General features: G+C 40.9%; 1 long non-coding RNA gene across 1 annotated transcript; it reads left to right on the top strand.

Moving 5' to 3' along the window:
- The first annotated feature begins 482 nt into the window (after nt 1–482).
- On the top strand, nt 483–1885 carry LOC119087228. The gene is made up of 2 exons (XR_005090656.1): nt 483–521; nt 1728–1885. It is a non-coding gene; the product is annotated as an uncharacterized LOC119087228 (long non-coding RNA).
- The last annotated feature ends 9170 nt before the right edge of the window (nt 1886–11055 follow it).

Genomic DNA, 11055 nt, shown 5'->3' with positions numbered 1-11055 from the left:
ACTGAGATGATGCTATCTATGCAGGGGAATTCCCAGCTTGGATGATGGAGCTGATGGTCACGACACCAGCAGAGCTGGAGAGTCTGGAAGAATCCATGTGAGGAGAGAGTTATGGAGTCCAGTTCCAAATGCAGTGTGTAAGCTGGCTGTGGAGAGAGATGAATATGGATTTTGAAAGATAGATGGGTTATTATAATTCAAAATAATACCAGCAAGTTTCCAACAGATGACACTGTTTTCCCAACATAGGTTTGTGAAAGCATGCAGCCCTGAGCAGATTCATTGTCAAACAGCAGCTTCCTAAGCTGCTTGTAGGACCAAGAACCTGTATTAACAAGGTCTGAAGTTGATTCCTATACCTGTTAAGTTTTAAAAAAACCCAACATCTTTTGTTTTGTTTTGAGACAGGTTTTCTCTGTGTAACAGTCCTGGCTGTCCTGGAAGAACCCACTTTGTAGAGTAGGCTGGCTTTGAACTCCAGAGATCCACCTATGTCTGCCTCCTGAATGCTGAGATTGAAGGTATGTGCCACCACTACCGAACTCTTAATTTTTTATATAATTAGATGAAGCAAAAACTTTTATATCAAAGTTGAACATGGCAACCCAACTACAGGAAAAGAGTCCCAAGAACAGGCAAGAGTCAGAAACTCACTTGTTCTTATAGTCAGGAGTTCCATAAAAATACTAAGCTAACTGCTATAATATATACACAGAGGACCTGCTGCAGACCCGTGTAGGCCCTGGGCTTGCTGCTTCAGTCTCTGTGAGCTCACATGTGCCTTTCTTAGTTGATTCAGAGGACCTTGTTCTCTTGGTGTCCTCCATCCCCTCTGGCTCTTAAAATCTTTCTGGCTCCTCTTCCATGGGATTCCCTGAGCTCTGAGGGGAGGGATTTGATGGAAAACTCCAATTTAGATCCCCTCTCCACATAATATCTGGCTGGTGGGGTTTCTGTATCTGTTCCATGTTGTTGTCCTTTTTTAAATCATTGCTGCCTTTTAAGTCACAGCTCTCTGAATCGGCAACTGCAACTCTGGCACTACCAGTAGCAATTAGGCCACTAGGGCCATAGCCAGAGGGAATTCTGTTCCCTCCAGCTCCAACTCTTGCAGACCTATGAAGGGAACTTAACTAAACCTCTGTCCCTCTAAAGAACTCAAGATTCAAAGGTTAAGGTGGAATTCTGCTCTTCAGAGAGGCTGAATAGCAAGTAGCTTACCTCTCCTTGTCCACCCATAAAATCTACTTCCCCTTCCCAGGGAGATCTGTGCACTGCCCCCATAGGTTGTGAGTTAAAAAAAAAATAGAGATCATATCCTACTACAAAATAATTTAAAGGAGCTAAGTATAAATTATGATTAGATTTCAACACATTGGACTTTTACAAGATATGGAAAGTAAGGGGCTGGAAGATGGCATAGTGATTAAGAGTGCTTGTTGCGCTTGCAGAGGACCTGGGTTCAGTTCCCAACACTCATATGGTGGCTCATGATTATCTATACCTCTCATTCCAGGGCCTCTAATGCCTTCTTGAGCTGACTTACACACACACACACACACACACACACACACACACACACACACACACAAGCAAAAACAATCATACACATAAATAAATTAAAAATGGTTTTAATAATATAGAAAATAATAATAACTAATATGATTGGATACATCCAGTGCCAATTATCAGTGTTTTGATAGATGAATTCATTTCATCTTCCCCAGAGTTCTGCCTAAGGTAGAGACTATCATCACTCCAATTCATAGATGGGGAACTGAAGCTCAGAGGTCCTGAGGTCATCACCTGGTAAAAGTAAGAGCTGAGATTCAAACACATGCATGTAGCCACAGGAACCTGAACACTCCAACAAAGAAGAGCAGAAGCAAGGAGGCTATCAAGGCAAGAGTGAAGTTAAGTCCTGGGGAATATTATTTTAAGGTGTGTTACTTCTGTTTATGTTGCGTTTGTTTAACACTGTGAAGCTGTGTTACTGTGCCTGTCTAGAAGAGCTGATGGAATAAAGATCTGAGTAGCCATTAGCAAGGTGGGAGAAGGGATAGGCATGGCTGGCAGGCAGGCAGAAATAATTAATGAAAGGAGAAATTTGGGAGAGGAGAGATCCAGCAGAGAGAAGGGAAAGACATCAGGGCCAGCCACCCAGCTACACAACCATCAATGGAGTGAGAAAGAAAGGTACACAAAAATAGAGAAAGGTAAAAAGTCCAGAGGCAAAAGACAGACAGGTTAATTAAAGTTAAGAAAAGCTGGCAAGAAACAAGCCAAGCTAAGAAGGGCATTTATAATTAAGAATAAGTCACCGTGTGTGTGATTTATCTGGGAACTGGATGACAGACCTCCCAAAAAGCCAAAAGAGCCCAAAGAGTGAAAACAACCAACAATAGTTAAGCTACAAAGAAAATTATTCACATAAACTATCTTTGGCTAACAGGAAGCTATGCAAGTTTTCAGAGAATCCAAATAATTATGATGGCACTGTAAACTAGATTTTGACCCAAATTTTATGTCCTGTGAGTGCTCTGATATCATCACTCACTCAAGATTTACCTGAAGGCAGCGCGCGTGCACACACACACACCCTGTAAACATCAGGAAGCAGAGGCACAAGATACGATTAAAACAGTTAAGTGTAAAAACATGATGTCACGTAAAGAGCATAAAATGGAAAATAATAAAAAGGCATAAGAAAAGTCATGAGGTTCCTTAAAATGTTCTGGTAAGAAAACAAATTGAGGACTCACTGGTACCAAGAATCATCTGAGGGGCTGGGAGCTACTGCGAACAGCTTACTCCTAGATCCTATGGGCTCATTGCCAGCTGCTGTGAAGGTTCCCTGGAGGGAAAACCAGCTGTTGTTAAAGGCTTTTGATGAAATTTGGAGAGAGGGGATAACAGCACAGTCTGTTGTGAAATGAATATTGCCTAGGTTATTTAAATAAAAACCCCTATAGGCCTTTTTACCATGTTGGTCTTAAAATGTAAAATTTTTGCAAGCACTTATTGTTCCCAAACCAAGAAGGCTAGCTAGCTGGCTGAATGAGACACAGGCTCAGTGGAGCAATAAATGAATGGGGGAGGCCCAGCTGCTTGGAGACCTGCTCTGGAGAATTGGGAAAGAGCTGCCCAGGGTTCATCCAGTTGGCTGAAGAAGTCCATCCCCAGGGATGGCAGGAACCACAGTGAAGGAGATCAGTATATGTCTGTGCTTGCCTTTAAGTTTAGTGTTTTAAGAGAGGAAATTGGAGTCAGCCTAGTTGAAGGCTAAATCTATAGTATGGTTGCAATCACTTGGCAGAGGCAGTTGTTAGGTGTCCAGTGATGTGGATGGTCACATATAAAGGCTAAGAAAAGCAAGCTGCAGTTCTGCCTCCAAGAGCAACAGAGTCACAATCAGTCCAGTTCCACTCAGAGTAACCGACGGAGGAATGATTTAGAGCTGGATGACATGAAGATGTAAGGAAGCTCATAGAAATACTAACACCAAACTCAATAAACTAGATAAAGGCAAGAAGGGAGGAACAGAAGTTTGCAAAGACTAAGCAGAGCAGAGAGTTCTCAATTCATGGGCCTGATGCTGAGAGGGTCTGTGGTGCCTTTGTTGGAATGTTAGAGCCAAAAGGTAAGAGTGCAATCATGGTCTTACTGTAGCTGGGGTTGCCTGCTCTGCACATACACCATGACTGTCAACTGTCAAACATGGATCAGGGAAGGACACATAGGTTCCTATTCCTCCTTGCTAAACTATTGATTTTTGTGCATTCTGTGGGAGGGCAGCCTTTGTCTGTAGTCGAGTATGCACTGGTGAGTCCACTAGTCTCCACTGGGAGGTTCTGTGTCAATGGTCACATAGATGGTCCCGTTTAAGCTCATAGACTCACAAAGGTGTGGATGTGAGGAAGAGCTGTAGGGAAAGAAGGGGTGAGGGGGAGATAACAGTGTGGAGCAAGGTGAGAGTAGCCAGGATGCAGTATATACATGTTTGAAATTATCAAAGAACAGACTCACTAAAAGTTAAGAAAATGTTTTTACAACATAAGGAATAATCTGATTCAAAGGCAGCTGATATCCACATCCCCCAAGGATTGAAGATATTTTTGTTTAGAACAATGCCTTAAAATACATTCCAATAATCTCCTAGTTGAAGGATGATAAATAGCAGATATTTAATCTGCTAGAAAATACTATTTGTAATTTCATACCTGTCACCCTCAATACTTGATTCCGTGTCATAGACCAGTAAGTAGGTGGTTCATAAATGTCTGCGCAAATTAATACATATTTGAATGTCAGGTATATCATGTTTGTGCAGAGAAACACAATTCAACAGGTATAACTTTTGTTAAAAAAAAATCCACAGGGGAAGTGAATTAAAATTTAAAGTATGTTTATATATATATATTTTAAAAAGTGAAAACAGAACAGTTTGGGTACATAGAATGATCAGCATAATTATTCAGTAAAGAAAAACACCGAGGTGAGTTAGTTGAAACCAAAAGTTGAGCCAGACACCTTTCTTTTCTATTACTTTGAATTTGAAGATATTCCTCAAAACAGACATTCTTTTTTTTTTTTGAGACAGGGTTTCTCTGTGTAGCTTTGGAGTGTATCCTGGAACTCACTCTGTAGACCAGGCTGGCCTCGAACTCACAGACATCTGCCTGCCTCTTCCTCCTGAGTGCTGGGATTAAAGACTGCGCCATTACCACCAGGCTCAAAGCAGACATTCTTAAAGGGTTTCGGGTTCTGTGTCTAAGTTAAAGTGCTGCACTAAACACGTAGGATCCGGGAGTCGTCAGCTCCTGCCGTGCAGCACTGAGCCTCACCCTGCACTCATAGAGACGCAGTCTTGAAATACTGAATGATTGAGAATTTGACTCACAGGATATTAGGTTTTTTTTTTTCTTCTTCTTCTTATAGTAAGTTAGTGACACAGTTCAGGGACAGTGTCTGGAATTTTGCAAATCGCCTCTGTTCCTGGGTCATGATGGCTGTACCAACTCTAACTTGCCTGCCTTTTTTTGGTCCCTGACTGTGGAGACCAATATGTCTAAGGTTGCTCCTTCCATCTCTCCGGGGATTGGGTCCCATTCTCTTGTAGCTCTGACCATATCCTTGCATTATCTCCTCTAATCCCCCTATGAGTCATTACTTTATTTCACCTTAGTTTTTAAGTGTATGTGTATGTATGATCATGTGGTACATGTGTGTATATGGAGGAGAGAAATTTATTAAGTTTCTTGAGTAATTTCTCTGTCCACTTTTTTATGCTTTTACTTATTCTTTGAGAATTTTATACATTATATTTTGATCATATTCTTTTCCCTTCTAGATCCTTCTCCACCTCCTAACTCATTTAACTTCATATTCTTTCTCTCTTAAAAACAAAAACAAAACAAAAGAATCCCCCCTCTGCTACACAGAGAAACCCTGTCTTGAAAAACCAAATAATAATAAAATAATAAAGAAAGAAAGAAAAAAAGAAAAGAAAATGCTATTTTCTTGAAGCATCTACTACCTCTGGCTCTTAGAATCTTTCTACTTCTCCTTTCCATAAGTTCCTGAGCTTTGAAGGGAGAGGTAACGATAAAGACATCACATTTAGGGTTGAGAAACTCTAAAGTTTCTTGTTTCTCTCTCTCTCTGACCATCCAATTGTGCATCTCTGTTAACCACCATCTACTGCAGGAACAAGCTCCTCTGATGAAGGCTGAGTGGTGTACTGATCTACAGGTATTGAAATGCAGCATTAGGTATCATTTTATTGCTAGGTTCCTTAGCAGAATAATAGTAGGTGTCCCTCTAGGGTTCATAGCCTATCTAGTCTCACTAGTCTTGGGTTAACAGTATCAGATATGAATTGCATTTCATGGAACAGGTCTTAAATCCAATAAAAAGATATTTGATTACTCCCATAATATTTATATAACTGTGCACCAGTGGGTATGCTACAGGCAAGCTATTATTTTAACACACATAGGGTGAGATTGGTGATTACTTTTCTCCTCTGGTAGAGTATATAGCACCTTCTAGCATGTGAATGCTGGTCAGCAGTGGTGAAGCTTCCAGTATCAGCTAGATTTCTTCTTGCTCTATGATATTAGCATGTTATATGCTCAGCAATAGGGTCTTGGCTGTCAAGTTGTGGAGGGTAGCCAATATCTTTGGCAATAAGTAGCCTGTAATGTTTGCAGGGTCTGAGATGTAATCTATTTCTGGTACTGGGGTATTATTTGGCCACATATGCTGTCGAGTGGGATATTGTCTCTCCCATTATATGGTCATTTCTTTTAGACCCATTTTATGTATGTATATATTTTAGGAAGCTTCTACAGTAGTTGGTTTTCATACAGCTCTTCAGACAGGGTCTCTATTGGCCCATTACTTGCCTGAGTAGGCTAGGCAGCGTGACCAGAGAGCTATGTGCATCTACCCATGCTGGATTACAAGCAGAGCAGAAAGCCTGGCTTCTTAAATATGGTTCTGGGGACCAAACTCACGTTCTTATGCCTGCAGACAAGAACTTTTCTAGCAGCTGTCTCTTTAGCTGGCTCTGTGTGACATTTCTGATGAATAGGTTCCACTTTGCACCTCTGAGCCTGACTGTATGGATTCTACTGATTCTTCTTGAAAAGTTCTGCTCTCCTGCCTCTGCCATCCACTCCTTCAAATGGATGGCAACCCAGCTCAAAGTAGATTTCTCTGAGTGACTGACCTTTCTCTCCTGGTGGCCTGTTACAGCTCTCTCTACATCATTTCTAGAGTACCCAGCAGGCTATTTACCAGCACAATTTTGGACCATCCTCTAACAGCAAGTCAGATTTTACTTTAATTTTCTGGAAATTGAAACTTTTCAAAGACATCATAAGAGAACCATCTTTTTCTGACCAGGCCATGCTAGTGGAAGCCCATGAACTGTGGACTAATAGCTGTGGAGCCCCCATAGGACTAGACTAGGGCCTCTGGTATGGAGACAGTTGTTTAGCTTGAACTGTTTGGGGGGCCCCCAGGCAGGGGATCGGGATCCATCCCTGGTGCATAGGCCAGCTTTTTGGAGCCTAGTGCCTAGGGTGTGATACCTTTCACAGCCTTGGTGCAGAGGGGAGGGCTTGGACCTGCCTCAGCTGAGTGTGCCAGGCTCTGGTGACTCCCCATGGGAGACCTTGACTTGGAAAATGTGGGGATGGGGGGTGGGTTGGGGGAAGCTGCGGAGAGTGGCAAGAGGGATCTGTGGTTGGTATGTAAAGTGAATAGAAAATTTTTTTAATAATAAAATAAGAGGACCATCTTTTCATCAAGGATCTAGAACTATGCCAGTGTCAAAAGCTGTATAGTCAGGATTTTCCAGAAAAACTCAAGGACTGTTCATTTGTTTTCTATATCTTTCTCTCTCTTCCTCCCTCTCTCCTCTTTCTTCTCTCTTCCTATTCCTCTCATCTCCAACTCTATCTCCATCTCTGTCTCTCTCCTTTAAAGAATTGACTCATGAGATTATATGGTTGTGAGGGCTTAAGAACAAGCCCCAAATCTGTAGGGAGGCCATATGTATAGCAGAGCCTGTTGATAACTCAGATAAAATACATTCATCCTTCCACATTCCATAGGGTAGCTTCTGGGAAGTGTACCCAAGGGCAACTACTTACAATCAGATATCAGAGAACCTGTTGGGGGAAAATAGTACCTTGCTAAGAAAATATTCTGGAAAATATATTCTCTTAGGTCCCCAAATATGGCTCAAACTTGATATGAAATATAACAGTGACAGAAAAATCTAACTAATGGAGAATGGGAGATGTAAGCAATGTTTAAGATATGAAAATGTTTAAGATATGGTTGGAGGGAATATATGGCTAAAGTAATATTTTTATATGGACTTGGGGATTTCCTTTAGATTGCTTAGAAGAACATGCATGGATAAGGGAATTGGACAAATATGGAGGCTTGATAAAGAGATTCTAAAGGAGTTTTTCTTGAGATAACAATACACCAGTGACCCAAAAACTAAGTTTAAGTCAGAACAAGTGGGCACAGGTCTTAATTCAAAATCAGACATAGTAGTTTCTTCTTGCCTCAGAAGTGGTTCTCTATCCTCAGACTAATGGCTTGTAATGAGCAGAACCACCAACAAACAGAGCAGTTAGGAAGTGGACTTAGTTGAAATTCAAAAGAGTTTGAGGAGAGACCGTGGGGAAGGGACTGAACTGAAATCAAAGAGTTGCCTCTTACTATGGTAGAACATCTTTGGCATGGTATGAGACTGGGATGTTTCCTGACATGACTGCCACTGCCTTGGATGATGGGAGACCAAGGGGATTGAGCAAGGTCCTGGATATTAGGTCTGTGATAGTATATTGCTGCTGTAGGAGTAAGATGGTCTCTGAAAGAGGAAATATGACACCCTGAAGAGCTGATAACTGTAGATTGATAGGACTTCATAGAAATCCTTAGATAAAAATCATAGTTAAAAGAATGTCTATTACATGTTGATAGAGCAAATGGACCATCTGAGCACTATTAGGAGATGAAAGCTCAGAATCTGCTAAGTTTGAGTGGCTAAATAAGGATGGAGGGTGTATATTTGATGTGTTGAGTGAGAGGGTTGGATAGAGTCCAATTGCTTGGGGCAGACAATGAGATTGTAACTGGTGACAGCGGAGAAAAAAAATTATATACATTGTCTCCAGCAAGAAGAATAGTAATGAAGTTGATTTTTTTTCTATAGTTTCTCCATCAAAAGAGGGGGAAAGGATAGAAATGAAGTAATAAAGACATTTGGAAAATTCTGATGGCTTTATTCTATAAGAAGTAAGGAGAATAAACCCTTGGAGTTCAGAGTTCCCTTCAAGAATGCTTGGCCCATCTGACCCCAGAGAGATGAAAGCATGCCAGGAGACTGGTGACGAGCAAACACATTCCCAGTTTTCAAAAAGGAATTCTGCAAATTACACATTGAGAAATCAGGTTCAGTCTAGGGAACACTTCTAAAATAGAATATTAAACAGATGGCTGTGAGCTCCAAGAAGAGGAAGCACTGAGTCATTAGGAGAAGTCACGCCAGAATCAGAATCATCCTTTTTTATTTCTTAATGCTCCTACATCAGTGGAGCGGGAACATTGGGGAAATCTTTAGAACAGCCTGTTTTGATTTCAACAGAGATTTTCCAAATACAAATGATGCCTGGCAGACAGAGTAATGCCAACATTAGTTGAGTTTGGGGATATTTAGGTGAAATTGTGGCTGGTTTAATACTTCCAAAGAAATGTTGATTAATAGGCTGATGTTAACTGGAGGAAATACTGAAGAGAGATGTGTGGCTCGGTCCTTGGCTCACATCAACATTTTACCAATTGCTTGGCTAAGAACATTAACGAGGCAACATCATTTGCAGATGAAATAAGCTGAACAACAAAAAGAATGAATATGACAGATGCAAGAATTGAGACTCAAAATTATTTTGACATCCAGGACAGTAGGCAGACACCATAAAGATAAAATTTAATGAAGGTAAATGTAAAATTCTATACTTAGAACCTCAGAGGAGCAGAATATTAATGATCTTCCAAATTTCTGAGCCCTTACCCTTTTAACAGCAGTTGTAGACTCCAGCTGTTTTATAGCTGAGGCATGGTCTCATATTTCCCTGGCTTTAGTAGGAATCCAAAAAATCTTCAGTCAGCACTTCCAGCACATGCTTTTAGACTGATGTTAAAGTCATGACTGCAGTCCTTGCTCCTACTAGAAGTCTACAATAACTGAGCATTCCACCTTATCTTGGATCCCATGGCCCTGGTCTCTAGTCTGATACACTGTGTCTCTCTGAGTGTGATGCTCAACATTGTCTATTTATTTGCATGTTGTTTTGACAGCCTGATAGACAGAATCCCTATATATCAGCACTGCTTTAATGATTGATCTTGAACTTGGGTTCTTTGGTGAACTTTGTAGTATGTGGTTGAGAAGTCAGGTAAAATATTATAATGCACTTGACGCCCCCCCCCCCAGGCTGGATGTAGATGTACATTTAGGGCCAACTCATAAAAGTGCTCAGCTAGGCTGAAATTGAAACTTGACTATGATTTCCATAGAAATATGTGTGAAGTAAATGAAGATGAGAGCTGGTGAAATATAGACCTATGGAAGTCTAGATAGGATGCCAAGACATGAGCCAGGCAGTCAGCATACACAGAAGAAATGTGGTGGGCAATTTTCAGAAGGAATTGATCCACAATGCTTAGCAACTGCCATGAAGTCACACAGGATCAAAGGCCTAAAACATTTCAAAGTGACTTTTCAACAGCCACATCACAAATGATACTGGTCACTAAAGCCTCTGTGGAAATAGAGGAAAAATCTGATTGCTACAGCTCAAGAACAGAGGTTTGAGATAAGAAGGTGGTGGGATTGCCTATACATTTGAATACCAGGAGAGTGTTTAGAGGAGTCACTAGAAAATGATGAAGGCTGGATGAAACCACATGCTGCTATATATCTGTGGCAGTGAAAATGCCACTAGATGGAGAATTAGAGGTTCAAATAGAAAGCATATTTGTCTGGAAACAAGCCTGTACACATCATCAACACTGCCTCTCTTCTCTCTCTTCTTTTTCCTTACTTTCACTGTTCCATCCCTTTTCCACCCTTCTTTTCTCTGGAGTCAGAACCCATAATTTATACTGTTCTATATGTGTAATCAAAGTAATTACAGTAGGGATGAGTATTTTCAGTGTGATGTTATGGCTGGATTAAGGTATAAACCAGTGTTGAGTAGAAGCTGCTCAAAATGAATAATTAGTAACAGAATTACAGTGACATAATCACTCTGCTCTGTATGAGACACTTACAGAAACAGTTCAAGTGAAACATGTGCTGCCCAAGATGTACTCGAAGCAGTGATAGTATCCAGACAGATGGATGAGAGCTCTGCAAGGCATACTACATCTGGGAACTTCAGACGATGCTCAAGCTTCATATATGTACATGCATTTCTGTTGTGATAAAATGCCCTGGCTAAAAGCAACTCAAGGAAGAAGGGGTTT

Source organism: Peromyscus leucopus, unplaced genomic scaffold (assembly GCF_004664715.2).
Source record: "Peromyscus leucopus breed LL Stock unplaced genomic scaffold, UCI_PerLeu_2.1 scaffold_381, whole genome shotgun sequence".
In the NCBI taxonomy this organism is placed as follows: domain Eukaryota; kingdom Metazoa; phylum Chordata; class Mammalia; order Rodentia; family Cricetidae; genus Peromyscus; species Peromyscus leucopus.
The sequence above is the reverse complement of the archived record's forward strand: the minus strand, read 5'-3'. Positions and strand labels throughout refer to the sequence as shown.